Raw genomic sequence first — 12,222 nt, forward strand, 5'->3', positions numbered from 1 at the left:
ATGCTGAAGCGCGGGGATGCGCTTCCCGGAGGAGGGGGGTAATGTAACGACCATGGATGACTAGACTCGCTAGCCTTTGGCTAACGGGTGGGACCCTTTAGTTGACTTGTTAGCGCGACCCGGGTTCGTTTCCCGGCTGCCCCCTGGATTTATTTATTTATTGCTTGATTGATTGACTGCTGCTTCTTGTACTACTATGATATGATTATTATGTAGCACGCTATGATACCAGTTTACATTTGAATGTATCTGTTAATTGCTGACTCTCTTCCAGGTGCCGTGGATGAAAGCACCTGCCAAATGACTCATCTGATCAGGGGTCGGGTCGCAGTGGCAGCAAGCTAAGTAGGGCACTCCAGATGTCCTTCCCCCCAGCAATGCCCTCCAGCTCCTCCTGAGGGATCCCAAGGTGTTCCCAGGCCAGATTGGACATGTAGTCCCTCCAGCACGTTCTGGGTCTACCCCGGGGTCTCCTCCCAGTTGGCCGTGCCCGGTAAACCTCCAAAGGAAGGCGCCCAGGAGGCATCCTAATCAGATGCCCGAACCATCTCAACTAGCTCCTTTCAATGCAAAGGAGCAGCGGCTCTCCTCCAAGCTCCCTCTGGATCTGGATGTCCGAGCTCCTCACCCTATCTCTAAGGCTGAGCCCAGACACCCTACAGAGGAAACTCATTTCAGCCACTTGTATCCGCGATCTCACCCTTTCGGTCACTACCCAAAGGTCATGACCATAGGTGAGGATTGGAACAAAGACTGACTGGTAAATTGAGAGCTTTGCCTCCCGGCTCAGCTCCCTCTTCACCACAACGGTCCGGTACAACATCCGCAGTACTGCTGATGCTGCACCAATCTGCCTGTCAATCTCCCGCTCCACCCTACCCACACTCGTGAACAAGACCCCGAGATACGTGAACTCCTTCACTTGAGGCAACAACGCATCCCCAACCCGGAGGGAGCAATCCACCATTTTGCGGTAGAGAACCATGGCCTCAGACTTGGAGGTGCTGACTCTCATCCCAGCCATTTCACACTCAGCTACAAACCACCCCAGTGCGTGCCGGAGGTCATGTTCTGATGAAGCCAACAAAACCACATCATCTGCGAAGAGCAGAGATGCAATTCTGAGGTTCCCAAAACGGACACACTCCTCACCTTGGCTGCGCCTTGAGAGCTTGTCCATGAATATCACAAACAGAATCGGAGACAAGGGACAACCTTGGCGGAGTCCGACACCCACCGAAAACGTGTTTGACTTTGTGCCAAGAATGCGGACACAGCTCTCACCTTGGTTTTACAAGGACCGGATGGCTTGTAGCAACTGCCTCGGTATCCCGTACTCCCACAGTACCCCCCACAAAGTGCCCCGGGGTACACGGTCGTAAGCCTTCTCTAAGTCCACAAAACACATGTAGACTGGCTGGTCAAACTCCCTTGCCCCCCTCAGCACTTCCGCAAGGGTAAAGAGTTGGTCCGTTGTTCCACGGCCAGGATGGAATCCGCATTGATCCTCCTGGATCTGAGGTTCGACAATCGGTCGGAGCCTCCTTTCCAGCACCCTAGAGTGGACTTTCCCAGGGAGGCTGAGCAATGTGATGCCCCGATAATTGGAGCACACCCTCCGGTCCCCCTTTCTGAATATGGGAACCACCACCCCAGTCTGCCAGTCCACAGGTACTGTCCCCGACCTCCCTGTGACACTGAAGAGGCATGTCAACCAAGACAGCCCAACAGTGCCTAGAGCCTTCAGCATCTCAGGACAAATCTCATCCACACCCAGCACCTTGCCACCGAGGAGCTTTTTAACTACCTCAGAGACCTCTGCCAGTTATATGGGTGGGGCTTCCCCTGAGTCTTCAGACTCTACCTCCTCCACTGAGGATGTGTTAGTCGGGTTCAGGAGCTCCTCAAAGTGTTCTTTTCACCGCTCGCCAACATACCCAGTCCGGGTCAACAGTTCCCCTCCATGGCTGAACACAGCCTGAATCAAGTCCTGCTTTCCCTTCCTGAGTCGCCGGATGGTTTGCCAGAACTTCCTTGAGGCCAACCGAAAGTCCTCCTCCATAGCCTCGCCGAACTCCTCCCACACCCAAGTTTTTGCTTTCGCAGCCGCCGAAGCAGCAGCCCTTACTGCCAAATGAGTAATTGTAATGTAATTAGGATGTAATATAAGTGACTTTGATAATAAGAACACCAATTCTTTCAGTTCCTCCCATTGGGCCACTCTTAAAAAGTACCCCTGGCCAAGAAAAACACCTACAAAAAGTATTTAGTTCTCTCAGCCATAAGCACCATAAATAAATAAAAAATAACCACTTTGTCCATTCCACAAAGTAATAAATAACTTCTCTTTTTAATTATTATTTTAACCACTCTCCATTGCCAATTGTATCTTTTTTTACGTTTTTAGTCTTGTGTCTTTTTTATTTGTTGTCATGATTTATTGTGTTGTGATGTGTGAGTCATGTCAAAGAAGAATTTCTGTTACATTGTGACAGACAATAAAGCTTATTGAATCCTGAATCTTAAATGAAAGATGCTATTTGTGGGTCTGGTCCTCAGCTTTTAGAGCATACCATCCAAATCCTCTCAGTGTATTCCTTACTAAATACACTCTCCTGTACTCTGAGCTCTCAGTCAACATGGCCACCACATGTGGGTCAGCTAGCTGCACATAGGAGATAAACTAAGACCCTCCTTTATTAATAGACCTGGAGTAGACAGCCATGCTGGAGGGGGTAGTGCAGGGGTCGGTATAGAACTTTGGCGCCACTAATCAGGCTGATCCATTGTGATGGAGACCATAGGGTTAGCACACACAGTTATTCTGGTCTGTCTCTGTTTGTCACCTCACACATATACCAATCAGGTTTGACTTAACAACTATGCCCACATACAAACAAAAACACACATACACATTCACACAATGATAATCCTCCAGGTTCTCTTGATGTTGTGGGTGTTGTGATGACCAAACACTCTCATCTCCCTTCCAGAGGCAGTCAGCCTGTTTAAAACAGAGGCCCAGCTTCCAGAGTTAAACTCTACTGTACTGTAGTACCATGTTAGACTGTTAGAGGTGCTGTTGTATGGTACACAGCATTCTATAGAGGCATACAGTAATGAAGGCTTGATGCCAATTTTTCTGTCACCACATATTAACATGCAGAGCGATGCAGCTGGATAGCTCAGTTAGTAAGGATGTTGGCTTTCCCGCCGGATATCAGGGTTCAGACCACAGTTGGGGTGAGTCTCCAGTAATAGTGTGTGGCTTAGGCTTCTAATGCTATACATGCTAACTACCTCCCAGATGTATGTCACTTTGTATAAAAGTGTCTGCTAAATTAAAGTTGTTAATTGTGATTACGCATAGTGTACTGTCTATATGTGATAAGAAGTATAGTCTACTGTCTATATGTAGTAATACGTATAGTCTACTGTATGTCGTGATATGTATAGTTTACTCTTTATAGGTATAGTGTACAGTCTATATATAGTAATATGTAGTGATAGTCTACTGTCTATAATTAGTGATATGTATAGTCTACTGTCTATCTATATGTAGTGATATGTATAGTGTACTGCATATATATGTAGTAAACCCAGCCACTGAGGATGCACAAGCCAGTGCATTCTTAGTGCCAGTCCCAAGCCCGGATAAATGGAGAGGGTTGTGTCAGGTAGAGCATCCGGCGTTAAACCTTTGCCAAATCAAATATGCAGATCATAAATCAGATTTCCATACCAGATTGGTCGAGGCCCAGTTTACCAATTACCGCCACCAGGCCAGCAGGGTGCTGGTGGAAACTATGCCACTATTGGGCAAAGGAGAGGGGGAAGGCATGTCGAGAGGCAGCGGGAGAGTAGGAAGGATAGGAGTGTGGAGGTGAGAGTCGGAACTTTGAATGTTGGCACTATGACTAATAAAGGGAGAGAGCTGGCTGATATGATGGAGAGAAGGAAGGTAGATATACTGTGTGTGCAAGAGACCAGGCAGAAGGGGAATAAGGCCAGGAGCATTGGAGGGGGGTTCAAACTCTTCTACCATGGTGCGAATGGGAGGAGAAATGGGGTAGGGGTGATGAGTATGAAGCTAGAAATTGAAGGTGTGATGATGAATGTTGTCAGCGCATAGGCCCCATAAGTTGGGTGTGAGATGGAAGAGGAAGAAGAATTCTGGAGTGAGTTGGATGAAGTGGTGGAGAGTGTACCCAAGGAGGACAGAGCGATAATTGGAGCAGATTTCAACGGGCATGTTGATGAACGGAACAGAGGTGATGAGATGATGGGTAGTTATGGTGCCAAGGAGAGGAATGTGGAAGGACAGATGGTGGTGGATTTGTGAAAATGATGGAAATGGCTGTGGTGAATACATATTTCAAGAAGAAGGAGGAACACAGGGTGACTTGTAAGAGTTGAGGAAGGTGAACACAGGTAGACTTATGCAAGAGGTATGATCTGAAAGCGATTGGAGACTGCAAGGTGGTGACAGGAGAATGCAGCTAGGCAGCATTGTCAGATGGTGACAGATGTACTCTTCCATCTATCACTGTCTTACAATGCTGTGATTGCAACTATTCACCAATCCTCGGTGAGTAGTACACGTGGCCATTGTAACTCTGGTTAATGGTCATGGCAATTTGCATATGAAACTTATAGTTGGTTTCAGTCGTTATGCAATTGTGCTGTTTATAATGTTGGGTAGTCTCAGCTGCAGTCAGCTGACACTGACGAAGTTACTTATATGAGTGATGAAATGTTTCTCTCACTAAACGCACCCAGATGAACTGATTCAACTTTCTGGGCTTTCCTTACCTGGATTGTTGAGCATGCATCAAGACATGTATAGTGTACTGTGTATATGTAGTAATATGCATAGTGTATTGTGTATTGTGTATATGTAGTGATATGTACATATGTAGTGTAGTGATACTGTGCATATGTAGGGATATGTATAGTGTACTGTGTATGTTGTAAATTCCTCGTTACTTTCATTATATTGGATTATACATATTGTTATTTTAGTCGGGTACTTTGGACAGCCCAAGTAGCGCATTAGGGTTTTTTTATTTTTGTTTTTTTTTTTGTTTTGTTTTTCGGAGCTCAAAAACAAACTTTTATTTTAAGTAATTCACAACCTCACAAAGTTCTTTGGACAAGCAGTTGACTGACAAACAGATCAATTAATGGTGAGAAAGGAGAGAGGAAGGGTAGGAATCAAGTGTACTCATTTGCTAGAACATATTCCTTCATTATCTATTGCTCACAACGAAGTGTACATAATCAGTTACTACGGTTTTATTTGGCCAAAAAACTCCTGTCTAAAAAAGAAAAACTAGTTCACCCATGACAGAAACGTTCCACGTTTTGATGTTTTTTCCATATTTATGCAGTAGATTGTCTACTACTACAACTACTACTTTTGGCTGCTCCCATTAGGGAACGCTACAGTGGATCATCTATTTCCATCTCTTGCTGTCCTCTGCATCTTCCTCTGTCACACCAGCCACCTGCATGTCCTCCCTCACCACATCCATAACCCTCCTCTTTGGCCTTCCTCTTTTCCTCTTCCCTGGCAGCTCCATATTCAGCATCCTTCTCCCAATATACTCAGCATCTCTCCTCCACACATGTCCAAGCCATCTCAATCTTGCCTCTCTTGCTTTGTCTCCAAACCATCCAGCCTGAGCTGTCCCTCTAATATAATCATTCCTAATCCTGTCCTTCTTCATCACTCCCAATGAAAATCTTAGCATCTTCAACTCTGCCACTTTCCGCTCCACCTCCTGTCTTTTCATCAGTGCCACTGTCTCCAAACCATACAACATAGCTGGTCTCACTAGTATCTTGTAAACCTTCCCCTTATGCAGTAGATTGTATTTAAAATTAATAGGAATTGTGCTGAGAAACAGGTGACAGCAAAAGTACATTGAATTCCCCCTGCCGGAAATTCTATTGCACTGTGTTTACAAGCGTGTACATGGAATGCTAGCTAAGGTATCCCATTAACCACTTATGTTTATATTGCACCTGTGTGATATTGCTAGAATACTAAATCCTAGTGATGGCAGCGTGAATTCACATTCGCAGCGGCCTCACTCAGTACCGGTGTGGGAAGAAGGTGGCATGAATTTAACATTTGCGGCAGCCTCAGCCAGTACCGTCGATGGAGTGTCTTTGTCCATGTCTGTGTCTAAATTTTTGTCTTCGTTTGTTGGCTGGGAGAGCTGGTGCTGGATCAGCTGAGAGAGCTTGGTCTGCTGTGCTGTCGGCCCAGGGACCGCGGCCTTGCCCGGAGCTGCACCCGTGGAGGTCTGACGGGACGCGGAAGCGGGGTAGGTTAAGCTAACTGCTAGCCCATGCAGACCAGCACTTCCAATAACACTGAGGGCAGTCTGGTGGTGGCCTCACCTGACGTTGACTAGTGTTTTTGATGTCGTCGTGTGGAGTGTGGGGAGGTGTGTCCAGGGTGTCTGGCTGGGAGAACTGGTGCTGGATCGGCAAGGAGGGCTTGGTCTGCTTCGTCCAGTTGCCACAGGGACCACGGTGGAGGAGGAAACACGGAGGGCTAACTGCTAGCCCATGCAGACCTGCAGTTCCGACAGTCATCCTGGCTGCCATTCGTTTCCTTAGACAGCGATTATTTATTTATTTTTGTTTGGACATATGTGTTAGTTTGAATATGTGTGTTCTTGTAGTTCTTGAATGTGCTTTTGTCTGTATGTTGCACCGCTGTGGACTAGGGTAAACGGCATTTCATTTCACTTCATGTGCACAAGTACATGAGGTGAAATGACAAATAAAGTGTTCCTGATTGCTGGTTCCTCCCTGATTCCCAGTGTGTTTGGTATTTAAAAGTGGTAATAATTATTTGTTAGAACAGGACAATGCTATTGACAGAATTTTGCACCATACAATATACCAAGAAGAAGCTACACCTAGTCTGTATAGTTTACCTAAGATACATAAATAGGATGAGCCATTATCTCAGTGACCTATAATATCTTTAAGTTTCTGGCACCTATTCTTAACCCATTGGTAGGCAGTAATGAACATCACATTCAGAACACTATGGATTTTGTGGATAAGTTGAGGGACATCATTATGGAGGGGGATGAAACAATGGCCTGTTATAATGTTAAAGTCTGTCTTCACGTGCGGTCCTGTTGATGAAGCAGTGTAGGTAGTCCATATGAAATTACAAGACGGCCCCACCCTTAGCAATAGGATCACCCTTAACACTGACCAAGTGGGTCTGCTCCTGAAGTTGTCATCAGTCCACATACTTCACATACAGGGGACAGTTCTATAGGCAGAGACATGGGTGTGCTATGGGTTCTCTAGTTTCACCTATAGTGGTCAACTTGTACATGGAGGAAGTGGAAAAGAGGATGTGAAAAATGACAGGTTAGCCTTCTTAAACTGTGTAATTGCTATTGGCAATGGGGGGGATTTGACAGTTGATGTGTACCGTAAACCAACACAAATTGATCAGTACCTAAGATTTGACTTTCATCATCCACTGGAGAATCAGAATCAAAATCAGAATACTTTATTCTGATTCTGATTCTCCAGTGGATGATGAGAGTCAAATCTCAAGTAATGATCAGCACAAACTAGGAGTCATCAGGACGCTGCACCACCGAGCTGACAGTGTCCCGACCGACACAGCAGCCGGGAAAGGCAAGAAATCCCAAATTAAGCAGGCCCTGGTTAAGTGTGGTTATCCAAACTGGGTATTTCTCAAAGCCAGGAAGAAGCCCAAACAGTGCACCAGCCGATTGAAGAGAGGAGAAGGACAGCAGCTGTCTAAGCATAAACTAGTGGTGATTCCATATGCGGCAGGAGTGTCCAAAAAGCTGAGACTTGTATTTTCCAGACATCGCGTCTTGGTTGCTTTCAAACCCCAAAACACGCTGCTGCAGAAATTGGTCCACCCCATGGATCGGGTTCCCCGGCACAAACAGAGCAATATAATGCACACTGTTAAGTGCTGGGAAGATTGCTGTGACTTGTACATTGGGAAACCAAACAGACTCTGGCGAAGTGGATGGCACATCACAGAAGCGCTACATCGTCAGGCCATGAATCCATGGTCTACACCCATCTACAAATCAGTGGCCACTCTTTCAAAGATGAGGATGTGCACATCCTTGATGGGGAGGAACACTGGTTTGAACGGGGAGTCAAAGAGGCTATCTATGTGAAGAGGGTACGACCATCCCTGAACCAAGAGAGGGGCCTAAGAACACATCTGTCACCATCTTACAATGCTGTGATTGCAGCTATTCCCCAATCCTCTGTGAATAGTACACATGGCCATTGTAACTCTAGTTAATGGTCACATTAATTTGTTATGAAACCGATCATTGTTTTCGGTTGTTATGCCGCTGTATTGTTTATAATGGTGGGGATGCCTGCAGTCAGCTGAGACTGACGAAGTCACTTGGATGAGTGATGAAACGTTTCTCCCACTAAACTTTGTGTCCAGATGAACTGATTCAACTTTCTGTGATTTTACATTCAGCGTTTGCTTCTGAGAATCTTTCATCAGGGAATGTAATGTATCAGCACTTTAATACAGAAACCTGTCCACATTCTGCTGTACCTTTATCTATGAAAGTGACTCAAAACAGACCTCCACCCTGAACCCACTCAGATGTACTTCAGGTCCATCGTTCTACTGACATGTCTTTTTCCGGGCTAGTCTGCTCAAATTACCAATCTCTACATAAAGCCTGTCAATGCAGAATAATGAGGACAGACTTTTGTGTCATGGAGAGAGATATTAAATCTAACATGAATTCAGATCTTATCTTTCAGACTTAAAGTCACATGTGGATCAGATATGGATCTTAACAGAGTAGACAGTACACTATACATGTATAGTATAAAGTCGATATGTAGTACTCCATATTGAGTACACTATTGGAGATAATGAGTTTGTGACAAATAATGCGGGCATCACTTTATCCAGTGGATCTGGTCAAGAGTAGACGCAGACACAGGGAATAGTTCTGGTTGTTTATATAAAGTTGAATGATTGGCATCAATACAGATGAGTCCTTAGTATAATGTTTGAATATATGCATGAATAATCAATGGATTATGAATGGATGAATGGATGAGTGGTTAAATGGTTTCTGTAAGACTGAATAAGAAATATACAGCTTCAGACTATCATCTTTTTCTTGTAACCACTGCCCGGATCTCGTTTCAGGTGCTCCTAAGTATTTATACTTTACATCTCTGTGACTAGTACATGTGGTCATTGTAATTAATGATCTCAGCAATTTGCATAAGAAACCTGTGTTAGTTCACTGGTTTAGTTCATTACGCAACTGTGCTTTTTACAAGGTTGCACATACCTGCTTCGACTAAGGAAGACGCTTAGATGAGTGATGAAACATTTCTTCCATTAAACTTTGTGTCCAGGTGAATTCAATTCATTTTTCTGGGATTACTATACTTTGATTATTGAGCATGCATGAAGAAAGGCTGAAAGTAAAAGTGTCAGTCAGGACAGGAAACAGTTTTGGGTGGTTTCCGTGGCAACAGATACCCGTCCATCACCAGGTTCTCATCCTGTCAAAGTGCCCTTCAGCAAGAAAGGAAAACCCCCACCTGTCCCGGGGGTAACTGCCAGAAGATCTATCCGTGTGTGTGTGTGTGTGTGTGTGTGTGTATTTTCAGGCTGATTAAGTGACCAGATATACAGTAAGAGGATTTCCCAACCCCTCCAATTTCCCAGCATGCACTGCTCAATCCACAGGCTCTCTCTCTCTCTCTCTCTCTCTCTCTCTCTCTCTCTCTCTCTCTCTCTCTCTCTCTCTCTCTCTCTCTCTCTCTCTCTCTCTCACACACACACACACACACACACACACACATGTTGTGACTTACCTGTGCTCATGGGTCCTCATGTCCTTCATCTTTTAAATAGAATCTCCTGAGTTGCCATAGTAACCTCCTTTCTCTCTCTCTCTCTCTCTCTCTCTCTCTCTCTCTCTCTCTCTCTCTCTCGCTCTCACTCACTGTCTCGGTGAGGTAAGCTTTTAAGGAGTTCTCTCTGGTCCCGTCTGGTTTTATTCTCTCTCTCCTCAAGCAACACTTGTTGTATGCAGCCTTACCTTTCCTCTCCTCCTCAGACATGCCTCTGTCACACAGGACACCGCCTCCTTCCTCCATCAATCAACAACTTCCCCGCCCTCCAAGGAATTGTGCCAGCCAATCAGGTTGTCTGGCCTTCCTGACCAGCGCCGTCGTGGGTGGAGTGTGGAGGTGCTGGCAGATGGCAGAGGACGGTCCATGAGGCTTAAAGGGGAGGGCTAAAGGTGTGTGTGCGTGTGGGGGGGGGGAGGTATAGCTCTCTCAGCAGTTAATTTCACACACACACCCCACACACACATCAAACACTGAAGTGTGTCATCATGGGGATTCCTGGTCCACCTGTATTTCAGGTTAGTGGAAAAATGAAGAAGTGTGTAAGAGTATCACTTTTTTTTCTTTTTTTACAAGGTGACGCTGGTTGCGTGGCTTGAGTCCTGGGCTGTTCCAGTGGCGTCTGGACACTGCTTGGCATCCTCCTCAACATATTCTTCATATATTCTATAATTCCATTATAATTATGTTATCCTCTTTCAATGTTGTATTCTGTAAATTGTGTCAACACAACATCCATTGCACGTTGGCCGTCTTGGGAGAGAGATCCCTCATCTGTTGCTCTCCCTGAGGTTTCTTACTATTTTTTCTCCCTGTTAAAGTTTTTATTTTTATTTTTTTAAGGGAGTTGTTCCTTATCCGATGTGAGGGTCTAAGGACAGCATGTTGTGTTGCTGTAAAGCCCCTTGAGGCAAATTTGTAATTTGTGACATTGGGCTATACACAGGGTTACAAAGGAAATCTGCAGGATAGGGGGTCCTTGAGGACTGGGTTGGGAAACACTGCTCTAGTCAGACCTTAAGGGCAGTTTCAGCTTGGATCAGCGCAGGCCCGCAGGGATTTCTGCTGTTGTAGTGCGGTTTATAGCCAGAGGAGGGCGTCTGGGCATCAGTTTTGTCCTGCTGTGTCCGCTGCTGGCTGTACAAATAGAATTGACTTCACTGTCCAACAGGAGGATTTGACCATTTTGACTTCAGTTATGACAAGCACTATCATGTTGCGTTACACAACTCTATCTGCTGAGATGAATTCTGGTGGGCATTGAAATTGCAATTAAATAACTTAAGATAGTTAGGATTACATATGTCTGATTTCTGCAGGTGTGTCAGAGCAGGATGACCACACCATAGCCGTTAACGTGATGTATTTTAAAAGTGTAGATAGACTGCACCATGTGTCATCTCTCCTAAAAATATTCAGTATCTCTGAAGATTTATTTTAAAGAGTAACTAAACCTCAGACTATTTTAGTGACATTGCGGATATCTCCAGGTTAAAAAAAAATTTTTTTTAAGGTTAAATAGTGTTATTAGCTGCAGCTGTGCTTATCCTGCTATGCTAACATCACAGAGTACCAAGACCAGCGTGTCGTGTTTTAACCTTAACATGGTTTTTAACCTGTGTTTAGTTTAAGCATTATGTGTCGACTTTCACTCAAACCAATCACAATACCAGCAGACTTTGGGCCTCGTCTGTTTTTCTTTTTTTTTCTTTTTCCTTCTTTTTTTTTGGCGAAGCACTTTGTGGCATTTTTAAAAAAAAAGTGCTATATAAATATTATAAATATATAATTTTTTTTCGTGTTTCCTGTTTTACATCCTGTAGAGCCGTGTCACGGCGAGAGCAGGAGAGGACCCAGGAGAGGACCCTGTCCTTGAACCAAGCTTTAATAACACAAACAGCAGGAAAGCTCACAAAATGCCGTGGCGATCTGGCGATTAAGAGTCTCTGTGAGTGTCTCTAGAAGTGTGGGAGACGAACCGACAAAGAGCCTGAGCAACCAAGGGGCATATATAACGGGGGGGGGGGGGGGGCAATCAGGGAGATTGGGCGTAGGTGCGCAGGAACCGGACAGCCAATCGGAGAAAGGGGAGGGAGATTGGACGCAGGAACCGCACAGCCAAGTGAAGCCGGGCAATCAGGGTCACTCAGGCCCAGGTGAACTGAAACACCAATGAGGGGATGGGAGAGCCCCGATGACAGGAGTCCCCCCCCCCCGACCAGACACCAACCATTCACATCATGTCTTTATGCATGCTAAATAATCCAGGTAGGGAAATCACAGAAA

This window comes from Lampris incognitus, chromosome 13 (genome assembly GCF_029633865.1).
Source record: "Lampris incognitus isolate fLamInc1 chromosome 13, fLamInc1.hap2, whole genome shotgun sequence".
Taxonomy (NCBI): Eukaryota; Metazoa; Chordata; class Actinopteri; order Lampriformes; family Lampridae; genus Lampris; species Lampris incognitus.